The sequence below is a fragment of the Thermobia domestica genome, chromosome 11, assembly GCF_964235325.1.
Source record: "Thermobia domestica chromosome 11, izTheDome1.hap1.1, whole genome shotgun sequence".
Classification (NCBI taxonomy): domain Eukaryota; kingdom Metazoa; phylum Arthropoda; class Insecta; order Zygentoma; family Lepismatidae; genus Thermobia; species Thermobia domestica.
Window position 1 is genome coordinate 156161809 of NC_137464.1, and position 14612 is coordinate 156176420.

General features: G+C 36.7%; 1 protein-coding gene across 2 annotated transcripts in view; it reads left to right on the top strand.

Moving 5' to 3' along the window:
• Positions 1–14612, top strand: part of LOC145664513 (protein yellow-like) — a 307857-nt gene that overhangs the window by 21983 nt on the left and 271262 nt on the right. The window lies entirely within an intron of this gene.

Here is a 14612-nt window from a genome sequence, read left to right on the forward strand (position 1 = left end):
ATATGAAGACATGCAGAACCTTACACCCCCGCGGCGTAGAAAAAAATAAGCCAGAGGATTATTTTTTTTACCATTATTAGGAATCCGCAGATTGGTCGCAGTATACACTGGAATGCACTGAAACGCTTGAACACAGAACCAGAGTTAAAAACACTGGTCACTTATATAACACTGAATAAGACACTATCATACAAAAAATGAAAGTTGAACTTAAAGCATTAAGAGTTTGTCCTCTAACCTAAGCAGGATCCGTGTATATTACTTCCATCTCCCTGAGGCTGTTGAAGTTATGGTAGTTATAGTTAGTAGTTATACACTAGGTCACTGATAGTAATGGCCGTAGTTATATTATGAAGTTCGCACGGCATAGGGTGCTATTATAGAAAAGTTTCTAATATCGATCTAGTTCTTACTAGTCGTAGGAAGAGGATGACAGAACACCTGGTTAATAATGGTTAAAGTCACTACTAAGATAAACGTAGTCATGTCGGAAGAAAGTGTGTCAACTAAAAATCCCGAATTTCACTCTGTATATATAGTTTATCCTGTTAGTGACAATTGTATGGTCCGCAGAGGAGAAGCGAAAAGAAAAAAATTAGTGTTGCTGGCCTTGTGAAGTTCATTCGTTCGAGGCGGAAAGAAAAATACTGGCTTGCAATTTTGTTCACTGAAGGATATTGTACGTATGCAGACAGTCGAAATGACAGAATGCAGTGAGATGAGGAATTATAAGGGAGAAAAGAAAAAAGACAAGGGATCTGTATGAATACTAACGTATGTACTGGATTTGGTCACTTCAAATCCCTTATCATATTGCATATCTTTTTTACTGATACTCCATGTTTTTTCTCTGCCGCTGAAACATGAAGAGTGCTTGTTGCGTGTCGCTGGTTCGTATCTGCTGGAATCATGTCATTCTTGTTTTCCTCACTTCTTTTCTTTTTCTTCTGTTTCTTCCTGTCTGCTGTGTTCTTCATTATTACCGTATTACATGTGTTCTTCGCCATCATAATATGGATTTATTCTGTCTATAGAGATATTCTTCAGTTCTTTCTCCTTGAAATTATGGGGCATGCGAACTCGGTAGAGATTATTATTTAGTTTTGAAAGTATTGAGGCCGGTCCGCAGTACCTGTCGGTCCATTGTAACGATTCACCGACCCGTCGAAAAGAAAAATAAAGTAACCTTATCTCCATTGTGAAAAGTTTCTTGCTTATGTTTCTTGTCAAAATATTTCTTTTGTTGTTCATGAGCTTTTAGTAAATTTTGACGTACTTTTCCTCTTAATTTTACAAGTTGGTCTCTGTCAATTTGTAGCCGGGGAGCATTCTGTAATTGGCAATCCCCGATTGTCCTTGGTTTGTACCCGAACATTAGAAAGAAACTTGATTTCTTCGTTCCTAATTGGACGAAGCTGTTTAAACCAAAAGTGATGTGAGGTAATAATTTTTCCGTTTCATGATTTTGTTGGACAAAATATTTTAAGGAATTCTGTATTTTTATTCATGACCTCGACTAATCCTATATCTTGGTGATTAAAAGCGGGGCAGAACTTAAATTGAAAATTATATATTTCTGCTAGTTTTTGAAGTTTCTTCGCTCTGTGCACCGGGTGTTTGTCCAGATGAAGAAAACGAAAGGCGCCGAATTTTAAAATAATTTCTTCCAATAAGAATTGTTCAATTGTATCTGCCGTGATGCTCTTAACAGCTTTGGTCACTATATAACGAGTGCTTGTTACGATGGCAACTAAAACGTATTTTGGTTTACCTTTGTGTGGATAAGGTCCTAATCCGTCAAACATCCATCGTTCTTCTATAAGGTCTGGCGGGTGATGGAGTTCTCCTTGTGGCTTTTTCGGGAGTTTCTTTAAGAGTTGGCACTCTGCAGTTTTTAATTCTAAATGCTAACTATAACTTCATGTTTGGCATATAGTATTTATTGAGGACGATCTTATATGTCTTCGAAAACCCAAAATGGGGTGCTGACAGATCCTTGTGAATAGACTCGAACCAAATTCCTGACAAAATTTTCATGATACACAAAAGATAAACAAGTTCTGGATGATTTTGTGTATGGTAAATTAGGTCGTCTCTTAAGCGAAAATACTTAGCTGCTCTCATAGTAGAACTTTTTGTTGCTTCTTTCCCTTCCCAAACTGCTATTATATCAGCGTAGAGTCATCTTTGCGTTGTTCTTCCCGTAAGTTCTTCAAAGATCTTGGTTGTTGTATTTGAAGAATGGGTTCTTCTAAAGAATTGTAACGGTATGCATGCGTATCCTCGGTTGCCTGATGTAGGTCCGTGGGTTCTGGAGTATCATTGCTGTTTTGTTCTAAGCGGCTGATGATAATGACCGGGTGCTTCTTTCCTTCAATATGGCAGATGTAAAAATTATAGTCGGCTAAGAAAAGTATAACGTGTGTATTTTCCTACTTTGTCCGGATTCGTGTGTAGAGATGTAAGACATTTAACGTCTGTAAACAATTTTAACTTACGATTAAGTAGGAAATGTCTGAATTTGCGTAAAGCTTATAAAATAGCATATAGTTCTTTTTCCCAGACTGAACTTTTAGACTCAGTAGTTGTAAGACGACGGCTGCAATAGGAAACAATTCTTTCTTCGTCTTTTTGGGGGTTATAACAAGCTAATACCTCCCCAGTTGATGTGAGCTCGCGTCAGTATAGAGCCTTATCTCTAGCTTTTCGTCGAAATGATAGAGATATGGGGCATTCAAAATGTCTTCTTTCAGCTTCTCAAATAATTCATCGTGTTTTTCCGTCCATTTGAATTTAGCATTTTTAGTGAGGAGCTGTTGAAACGGTTCTACCTTGGTCGTGAAGTCCTTAATATGACTTATAAGAGCAGATACCTATAAAGCTCTTCAGTATTCGTTTAGTGGTTGGTTTCTTAAAATTCTTGATCTTATTTGCTATTTTCGGTGATATGCTGATCTTTTCTCCCGATACAAGGAATCCTAATACTTTGACTTCTCTATATAGCAAGTGTGTCTTCTTGGGTTTGGCTCTAAAGTCATGTTTCCGTAATTTTTTAATAAAACCTCCAAATCTGAGAGTTGTTCCCACGTATATGAGCCAATGACGAGCTCATCTGCAAAATTGGTAATGCATTTTGGTAAGCCATCTAATATCATTTTAATGACAATAGTCAAAGATTGTGAACTTGAGCAGTGGCCCATTACGCACCTGAGAAATTTATAACTTTTGTGTGTATGATTCACCTCAAAAGTCGTGTATTTAGTGCTCTTTGGATGCAATAAGATTTGAAAATACGATTGCAAAATGTCCAAGGTGGATATTAGGGTTTTCCCTTTTAAACCCTGCAAAACGTCTTCTGTAGACTGAAACGGGATGATTAAATATTTGGTATATCTATTACATGCCTGTAGATTCAACACAAGCCTGAATTCTAAACTATTTGGTTTTTTTGATCGTAATTAGAGGTGAAGAGTAATTACTCGTCTGTGTCTCAGTTATGATTTTGGCATCAAACAGTTGTATCTGCTTATCAATTTGGTCCCTGATACTTAATGGAATAGATGGGGAACGGTGATAAAATGACGCACTTTTATCTATGCGTATCTTATGTTCGTATTCCGTAAAATAACCTATATCCTCCGCACTGTATGAAAAACATCCCTGTATTTGTATAATAAATTGCTTATAGTATTCGCTGGTATTCCGGTAGATCGGGATTTATATTAAAAAGTTCAATGTTAAAAGTTTTAGTAGTCTGTTTTAATCTTTCCTGTATTTCTTCTTTGAGTTCTAAATTGATGTTTTTAATGTAAATTTCTATTTTGAAAGGAAATTCTTTCACGTCGTCCTCGGTATACGCCACTGGTGTGCCTTTACTTAAAGTCATTATGCGTGCCGTAGATTTGAGATTAATAACGTAAGATCGTTAGTCGGTACTTTCATGGTTATTGCCTCCAATCCATATCGTTCTAACAATGATTGCAGTGGAGGGATGATGTAAAATGCTGCGACATGATTTTTCTTCGGAATTGAGACAGGAAAGTAGAAATGTGATTTTGCTGGGATCGTAATTTTACTAGCTGTGAATACATTTGTGTTTCACTGTAAGTACAATGATTGAGTAGTTGCTTGCGATATTTCTTCCGTGTCTGTTTTTTCCTTGAGAATTGTAGGCTTCCTAGGATTTCTATATAATGATATAGAATTATGCTCTAGGTCTATTTGAGAAAAAAGACTATTGAGAATGTCGTTCCCAAAAATCGGATTGAAGTCTGCATCTATAATGCAGAAATAATGTGTAAAGGTACTGGTGGCAATTTTAAATTTAATTAGAGCTATTTCCTTCAGTCAGAACATTATTAGCAATGCCCTTGATGCGAGTCTGAAATTGTATTAATGTACAATTTGGAGATACATCTCGTCTGGACCATAAACTAATACTGGATCCTGTGTCTTATTACTGGTAGACTGCTTGAATTTACCTTAATATTAAGTAAAAATTTATTTTCTGTCCCCAGCTTGACGTGTTCTCGGCGATCTTTGTATTTCGCCTGAGCGAAATAAAATTGTCCTCCGTACCATTAAAAGTTTCCGCTATTGCCTGTTCTTTTTGACTGTGATGCTTTTTTTGATTGTGGTAGTTTCTGTGTGGCCTGCGCCGAATTTTTTGGAATGGCTCGCGAGGCTTGACTTTGGCCTGCGAGCCCATCTATGCGTTTCCCTGATTGGAATGTTTTGGGTTATTCCAACACGAAGATGCGATCTGTATCTCCATATTGGGTATACAGATATTTTATCGCCTTTTACAAAACTTTAGTTTTGCGTACCACCGTTATTTCCTTTGTCGGTATTCTTTGCGCCCGCCTTTTGTCCGTTTCCTTGACGATGTTTTCTTCCGTTATTACACCTGAAATTAGTCTACATGGCATTCTGTGCTACCATTAATGATAATTCGGCCATTTGATTGGCTATTTTAGTGAGGAACTTGTGAGGGCGGGTTTTGACTGGTGGGAGTGAGGATTTAAAACTTCAGGCTGAATGGAAGTTGACTGTGGAGCGGAAATATTCTGCAATGGAGGTGCAGAAGGTAATAATTGCGAATAACAAGGAGGAGGCTGGGTGTGTTGTACAGTAGAAGTTGGTTATTGTGCATAGGTTGGCATTAACGAACTAGGATTCGTTTGGTTATGAAAATCATTTAAAGGAAGTGTTGAGGGGCGGTTAGGTTGGCCGATTAAAGAATGAATTGCCTATGACAATGCACATAATTCCTCTTCTGCGTGAGGTCCTGAGCCTTTTCTAATTTGTGGAGTCGATCCTGCAACTGCTGGACTGTTTTGAATTATTCCAGCGCTATCTTCTGTAATTAATTTCTTTGTAATCCCAATGAAAGAAAATTGATCTTCTGTTCGTCCGAAGCAGTTGCCTTTAACTGTCTAGTGGCCCTTAATTTCCTTAAGAAATATGAATCGACTGACTCGTTTTCGTTCTGGTGTATTTGAAAAATTTCTAATTCTGCCCTATATGGTGGTAAATTTGGACGAGACAATGAAATTAATTTAGTTTTAAGTTGATCGTAATCTGAGGTGTTAAATTGATTCTGATTTTGTAATTGTAAAACAAAATCGAGAGCTACGTCCTGTAAATACATCGGTAGATTTTCTTTTTTCTTTTCGAGGGTTCATGCCTGAAGTAAAGCCAAATGATCGAATAGCATGAAAAATCGATCCTCTAATAATTAATAAGTAGTTCCTCTAATAATTTTAAGTAAGAAAGTGGAAGAAACCCAATGACCAGGCGTCGTAGAGCTTTTGTAGGTGAGGTTCCTCTCTTCGACCGGACGTCGTGAGAGGAGATAAGTTTTGTGTGGTTAGGTGTCTCTCTCGGTGACCGGGCGTCGTGAGAGAGAAAGGGAACCCAATGGTCGGGCGCCTTAGGGCTTAAGGATAGGTACTGTATCTCTCAATTGGCCAAGCGTCGTGAGAGGGTAAGGTGAACCCAGTGGCCGGGCGCCTTAGCTTTAGGTGGTTTGATCAATCTGGATAGAATGATGCTTGTTGAAACGCGCTCCTGTCTTTTATCCTAATATGTCGACTACCTTCGGTGATCTCCGTCCTGCCAACTGCTGGCGATTGCGGGCGACTCCTCTTTGATGCTGTCGTCTGCGTTGTATTTGTTTACTGTCAACACGTGTAGTACACACATGGTTATCGCATGATGTGAAAACATGCAGAACCTTACAATATTGTTTGTTTGTGTTTTTGTTTGGTTCATTTTTCGGTTTATGTTCAACCGTTTTCACATTAGTGCTACTGGAAGTTTATCTGATACAGGTAACATATCTTGGCCAGCATTTTGAATACGGTAACCAATATGAAAAATCTTTTGCCATATCGCTTTTTAGTTTTTAAAGATCTATCGAACGAGGTGTCACTCGCCCCATGTTTCCATTTAAAATTTTGAAATTGGGTCCCGGATCCCGTTGAAGAGCGGCCCTTTGGGGCACCGCGACATCACCATTCGATTTTCCTCATTGTATTTCCTATTTGAGTGTTTTCAGTTCATTTATGTTCAACCGCTTTCGAGATATTTCCCTTGAAAGATTAAGATGGGCCACCCTGTATTGGAGGCAATTCAAAACGAGTGGCCTGGCCTTTTCTACATCTGGTGTTCTGTTGTTGGATGACAATGCGAGACCACACTCAATGACGGCAACGCAAAACCATATTGCAACTCTGGTGGGAGCGCCTTGCCCATCCGCCGTACAGTCCTGATCTCGCACCCAGTGATTTCCATCTGTTTCCGGCTTTGAAGAAGACTCTCGACGGCAGGCGCTTTGGCAATGCTCAAGTTACAGAAGCTGTTCGACGCTTATTCCGTATATATACATTTTTATTCATAACACATAGTCACATTGGGATTCTCCTCTTAAATTTCGGAAGTGTACATTGGCCCACCCCTTAAAATTGAGAATTGTCAAAAAACAAAACTTGGTAAATGTGTTGTAGGTCCCACTCTAAATTTGAGTGGTCCGCCTTATTTCCTTCTGTGGATAAATGATTGCCAAATATCAGGGCTGGATTAACCCATCTAGTGGCTCGGGGCTGGAAAAAATATGTAGCCCCTTCTGAAATACAGGAATACATTCTTTGAAAACACAGTAGGAAAGTTAAGGGAATATGTTTCATATTTTTGGTGATATTTTATTTTATGATGATGATTGTGTCTTCATGATTCTTTTTAGATAGCCAGTTAAAATTTTGATCACAGGGGAGGCCCCTGTCCACCTGGAGACCCGGCACTATAGACCCCTCTAAGCCGCCTTTTAATCCGGCCGTACGAAATATTAGTACGGTCACGTGATCGGCTATTGACCTATTTTATCTTGTTTTACCGGACTTTATTATTTATATGCTTATATGGATGAGTATAGTGGTCCTGGACATGGGTACATTAATCCTTCCCTCGTGCTCGTGGGTTTTCTCGGGGTTCTCCCGTTTTCTCCCACTTTCTTCATTCATCTCTCGTCATCACTGTCTCCTTTAGCCTAACCGGCATAACGGTGGAACGTAAAACTTAAAGATTTCATTTAATCCTACCCTCTTAAATTTTGGGGACGTGTACCTAGAAACACCCCTTAAATTTGGGAATTGTCTAAAAATGAAATTTGGTTAAGTGTTTTCTAAGATTCACATACATTTCTGTAATTTTCATTGGTCCTGATTATCCATCCTATGGGGGGGGGGGAATCCAATTAACGTAAGCAATACGTGGAAGGTGTTCGATTCGTGCTTTAAACCTAAGTTATCTTCTTTGATGAGGGTTTAATGCATTATATGATGATATGTTTAAGTAGAGGTATCTATTTTCTTTTCCTTATGAAAAGTATATGTGTAATTTGATGCTTTCTTAAAATTTGTGTATGTACATAGTACCACTCCTTAAATTTGGTAAACGTTCTCTAGGACTCATGTAAATTTAGGTGGTTCTATGGGTAAATAATTGCCAAAAATTCAAAATTTAGAGGTTATTGACCAATTTATCGTCTTAGATGAGACTTTACACAACATACGGTTATATGATTAAGTACATGGTCAACTCTTTTTCATAGGACTTAGCTATATTGATGCACTCCTCTTAAATTTTAGGATGTATACATTGGCACTTTCCTTAAATTTCGGAATTGTTCCTTTCGTTTAATGGGTTCGTTTCGTTCAATGGAAGTTTTTGACCTATTATGCTTTCTGATGAATTTGTAATGTGTTATATGTTTAATAGATGAGTGCAGAGATCAATTCGCTTTTTATGGGATGTAGATACAAAAATGCGTTCCTTTAAATTTGGCAGGGGGCCTCTTAAATTTTGGAATTGTGAAAATATATACGCATATATATGGTAAATGTTTCGCTGGAACTTCATGAAATTTGGTTGGTTCTGCATATACCCCATTTTATGGGTACAAAGTTCTCAAAACTATATCGACAAAAGTAACACTTTATATTTGAAGAGAAATGAATTAACAAGAGGTGCAAAGTATGTTCGATCCGTTGTGTATATGGTGCCTTATTTTTCGGTCACTACTGTCCGGATCTAAACAAAAATCGGTGGGCAAATAGCCCATGGTCTAGGGCTGTGGTTCTCAATCCAATTCTTATCACGACCCCATTTTATCACATCCTCTTGCCAGCGACCTCCTTATAATTTCTGGTTTGTAATAAGCTTGTGTAGGATTTTTAATATATTTATTGCGGAGATCTCACGATATCCATCTATTTCTATAATAGTAGAACCCATTTCTTGTAAATAGTGGACACAGTAACTTCCCTAAAAGGGAATGGATTGAAACAAAATTTGGTCAGTTCATTCATATTGCAAATATCGAATCCGATCCGTCGTACTGTTCTAAAATGGAGGCCGTTTGAAAATTTTAAAACTTCATAACTCTCTTAATTTTGTGCTATATATAAAAATATATTTTTTGTTAAAAAAAACTTGGACAATTGTTTAAAAAGTTATTGAGTATTTTAATTTTGGAGAGGCCGCCACTTTGAGTTACCTCATATTGTTGTGTATTTGGTAGATTGTTGCGTACGAGGTGTGGCAATTAAATAACGAGACTGGTGTCATAAATGTGATGTATTGCAAAGAAAGTTAAAATTGACGGTTATCCCCTTCAATATACTCCCCTCCCCTATCTTTACACCGTTGCATACGTGACTTTCATTGTTCAAAGCAATGCTGTAGATCGTCGGATGTCACCCTGTTCAACAATTCTGCCGTTTTTCGCTTTTCCTCTTCCACATACTGAAAATGTGTTTCCTTCAATGCACTTTTCACTTTTGGGAATAGATAAAAGTCACAGGGAGCCAGGTCTGGGGAATACGGAGGATGGTCGAGCACATAAATGCGCTTGGCTGCTAAAAACAGAAAGGGCATTATAGGCAGGCGCATTGTTTTGGTGGTGATCCATGCATCGTTCTTCCACAAATCCGGTCTTTTCTTCCTTATTCTTCCCCTCAGCTTGATTACAACTTCTTTGTAGTAGGTCTGATTCACCGTTTGACCCTGAGGCACCCATTTAGTCATGATGATACCTCTGATATTGAAAAAAAAAACGATGGGCATTGCCTTCACTTTCGACTTGCTCATTCATGCTTTTTTCATTTTTGGCGATGTCGTAGTTTTCCAGTGCATGGATTGACGCTTAGTCTTGGTGTCATACTGGAAAATCCATGTTTCATCACATGTGATGACACGTGTTAGCAAGTCTGGTTCTGCTTTGAGTCGTTCCATGACGTCACAGCAAATGGTCTATCGAATGTCTTTTTGTTCCTGAGAGAGGTTTTTCGGGACAATTTTTGCACAAACTTTTGTCATGTTTAAATTGTCATGCAAAATTTGTCTTCCTGTCTCATTGTTAATGTTCGTCATGTCTGCGATCATCCAATTACCCGACGTCTGTCTTTCCGCACAAGTTCATTCATTTTTTGAACATTTTCGTCCGTTCGAGAACTCCAAGGGCGGCCGGGTCGTTAATCATCTTAACCTCTTCCCTACCTTCTGAAAATCGTTCGTGCCATTCGAAAACTCGCGCACGTGATATATAGCATTATCACCATACACCTCTTTTAACATTGCACAACATTCCGTCGGTTTATTATTATTATTATTTCACCAGAAATTTGATGTTGATGCGTATTGCTCAACTTCACTGTTCACCATGATATCGGCACTACTACAGAACTCTGTCCTCTTCATGTAAGCCTGCAAAGAAAAGAAAAGCTTTCAGAATCATGAAACAAACAGTGGCTGCTCATGAAGGTTCAAGATCAACACCTACCCCCCACGATCCTGTGCGACTGGAGGTGGGCAGTCTCGTTATTTAATTGCCACACCTCGTGTGTGTTCAGTATCACCACAAACTGTTAAATGTAACTTGTTTACATTTAAAATTTAGGAAAGAAATAAAACCTCACACCAAAAATATACCTTCATTGTAGCCAGCTTGCTGAAAAAAAAGACTATTTGCTCACACACTTACGCATACAAGTCTGCAAAGAGCAACAAAAGATCCTAAACAAAACCCATCCCTTTTATTGCAAACAGAATAATTTGTCCATTGTTGATTTATCAACAAACGCAACAGAGCTGTTACGGATTAATGTTTTCAATTTTAATTATATTTCAATATGCAGATTTCGTTGCATTTGTATTTTTCTGGTATTTCAATATGCAGGTTTCGTTGCATTTGTATTTTTCTGGTATTTCAATAAGCAGTTCTCATTAGTTTTATATCGTACCTCTTTCCTTTAAATTGATTTTTGAAGAACTCCTCACATGTTGAAATGTAGATCAATTTTTTATTCTTAATAGTATGTACTAAACTAAAAAAAATGCTTATCAGAACAAAATTCAAAATAATACAGTAAAACTTGTCAACTTGGCCAAATTTTGTTTCAATCCATTCCCTTTTAGGGAAGTTACTGTATCCACTATATACAAGAAATAGGTTCTACTATTATAGAAATAGATGGATATCGTGAGATCTCCGCAATAAATATATTAAAAATCCTACACAAGCTTATTACAAACCAGAAATTATAAGGGGGTCGCTGGCAAGAGGATGTGTTAAAATGGGGATCATGATAAGAATTGGATTGAGAAACACAGCCCTAGACCACGGGCTATTTGCCCACCGATTTTTGTTTAGATCCGGACAGTAGTGACCGAAAAATAAGGTACCATATACACAACGGATCAAACATACTTTGCACCCCTTGCTAATTCATTTCTCTTCAAATATAAAGTGTTACTTTTGTCGATATAGTTTTGAGAACTTTGTACCCATAAAATAGGGTATATGCAGAACCAACCAAATTTCATGAAGTTCCAGCGAAACATTTACCATATATATGCGTATATATTTTCACAATTCCAAAATTTAAGAGGCCCCCTGCCAAATTTAAAGGAACGCATTTTTGTATCTACATCCCATAAAAAGCGAATTGATCTCTGCACTCATCTATTAAGCATATAACACATTACAAATTCATCAGAAAGCATAATAGGTCAAAAACTTCCATTGAACGAAACGAACCCATTAAACGAAAGGAACAATTCCGAAATTTAAGGAAAGTGCCAATGTATACATCCTAAAATTTAAGAGGAGTGCATCAATATAGCTAAGTCCTATGAAAAAGAGTTGACCATGTACTTAATCATATAACCGTATGTTGTGTAAAGTCTCATCTAAGACGATAAATTGGTCAATAACCTCTAAATTTTGAATTTTTGGCAATTATTTACCCATAGAACCACCTAAATTTACATGAGTCCTAGAGAACGTTTACCAAATTTAAGGAGTGGTACTATGTACACTCATGTCTAAAATTATTGTCGCATGTTTATAAATATGTTGTTGTAGGAATATAATTTATACCTAATTCGTCCGGTATTTCTTATGGTGTTAGTATGTGTATAATCGGCAAAGATGTGTATGTGGCAAATTTCATGTCAAAAAAGCAGTAAATAGGAACAATAAAACGAAAATAAAACTTTCTTGTCCCTTTAGCAACATTTTGTTTTACTCATTCTAATTTTCGTGTTTATAATTCTTTTCTCATGATATGTACCACAAATATACATTTCCCAATTATACACAAAGTATCAGTGGTAAAAGTACCCTGCAAAATCATTATCAAATTATATTCTTACAATAATACAGTTATAGATATACTACAATTATTTTGGACATGAGTGTACATACACAAATTTTAAGAAGGAATCATCAAATTGCACATGTCCTTTTTAGAAGGAAAATAAAGTCCTCTAAAGTCTCTAAAGTTCTCATAGTTCATACTGTAATTGTACAGTCATTAGCATAAGTACATGAATCCCTGATTAGACTTGCCAGATTTCTGAAGCTCCAAACCGGGATATCGTTAATGCCAATCTTTTATCAAAAAATCTCGTAAGAAATTCTCAACTTAACAAGACACATGCACATTGAAAATTCACAGTACATGTTTTCAAAAATTCTATTATTCTTATACACCAGTCAGAATTCAAAGAAATTTAGACTGCATAAATATTAGTATGCACAAAGACAGTATTTTGATATGTAATACCAAATAATAATAATAATAATAATAATAATAATAATAATAATAATAATAATAATAATAATAATAATAATAATAATAATAATAATAATAAAGGTATTTTAGTATGAAGTATTTTAGTCTCAAAATTTGTTGTTCAGTAGTCAAATTTGGTGTTCTAATTCCTCAAGCAATTCAATTTCTCTCAACTCTTGTTTTTGCTGAAATATATACATGTATATATAAAAAAATAGCAACACAAAATTTAACAACTTAACTATCTTAACATCCACAAAACGAGGGCGAAAGGAAGAACTACTACACATTATTCAAACTTATACTTTTCACTTGAATAAAGCTTTCTCAAAAGCACATATTATTCTTCATTTTATTAAAGAATTCAGTGCAACTCATTGCAAAGTTCATTTTGCAGAGCATTAGTCCTCTCACTGTTGACTTTTCCATTAGCTATGGAAAAGACGCTGGATGTTGTTAAATAGCTTTGCGACTAGAAACTACATTTCTCCGTCTGACCGGGACTAAATACGAAACCGGCCGGGACGCCGGGACAACCCTCCTAAACCGGGACGTCTGGCAAACCTATTCCATTCGTTCGTATTCAGTATTTTTGCGGGATGGGTGATGTCCAATGAACAATAGCCTTATTTCCTTTCCGTAATCTCACATGGTTTTTCTTTGGTACCTTAACGGAGGTTGAAAAAATTTCCCTCTCATATGTGCGTATATTCGGAGGGCACGGTGGCTCAGTGGTAGAGCACCCATCTCTGATAGGGGTCCCTAGTTCGATCCCAGGCTAAGTGAGTTTGTGGTAGACGACGTATCCGTAAGTTTTCTCGAGGTTCTCTCGTTTTCATCTACATTCTCATTCCGCTAATTCTTTTATTATCATTCACTTTCATGACTCATACGCTTCCTTTAGCGCCTAAAGAGCATAATCGTGGGACGTTGAACTATAAATATCATTTCATTTCATTTATATTCGGTGGAATATGTGCTATTTTGTTTCTCAGGTATTCTTGTCATCTCCGATACTTGAGTTTAGAATCAGCCAAGGATAAAAGAGTGAATTTAAATCCTCTTCCTCCGCAATTTCGGAAAATATATCTCATGGTAACTTCCGAAAAAAATGTAAATATTCCGCTTGGCTTTTTCATAACCCCTTCTGCTTGAGATTGAAATCATTCAATAGTGAGGGAAGGAATTAATACCCTTTCCTCTCCAATTTAAAATAAAATGCATATTTTACAAATGAAACACCTGTAAAGAATAGGGAGATGAAAATCTCCTGTTAAAAACGTTTTTGCCTGCTTCTACAAGGCATAAGATCCCTAGTTATATATAGGTTAGAATATCTCTATCATACGCATATATACCCGTATACGTCACTTCCTTTTTCAGTTAACCGCGATAAAATGACAAGCCAACAGGAAATATTTCATAATTCACTGAATTTTCAGATAAGGTCGCGAAAGAACTCAGATTCTACGTTTGAATGGCAAAAATAGATACAAATACACATGTTTCTTTCCAATACTCTCTGTAGATATACTAGCTTTATTATATTTATGTATGAATTTTAATTATATCAACAGTAGTTACATGCCGAACAATGCAGAGGTACGTAGATTTATTGTTTTCAAGTTGGTTGTGTCGATATAGTTTATATAAGCAAATTCTTATTGTATGTGATAGTACGCAAAACCTAGAATTTGTATTAAAAGATGGACTTTAGAAGTGAGGTTTAGTAGTGAATAGGTTAAATACTGTATATAGAAATGAAAGTAAACTTACTCAGAAACGAAATAAATTGATTATAAGAATAATGTACCGTAAGACGGGGTTACTTTGCACCTTCAGGGGTTACTTTGCACCTTCAGGGGTTACTTTGCACAAAATATGAAAAAAGTTGCACAGTCCTCTATCGGTAAAACCATGAACTGTAAGAGAAAGTTTCAACTGCCACTGTAAGATAGAGCATCTAACTATATTTTG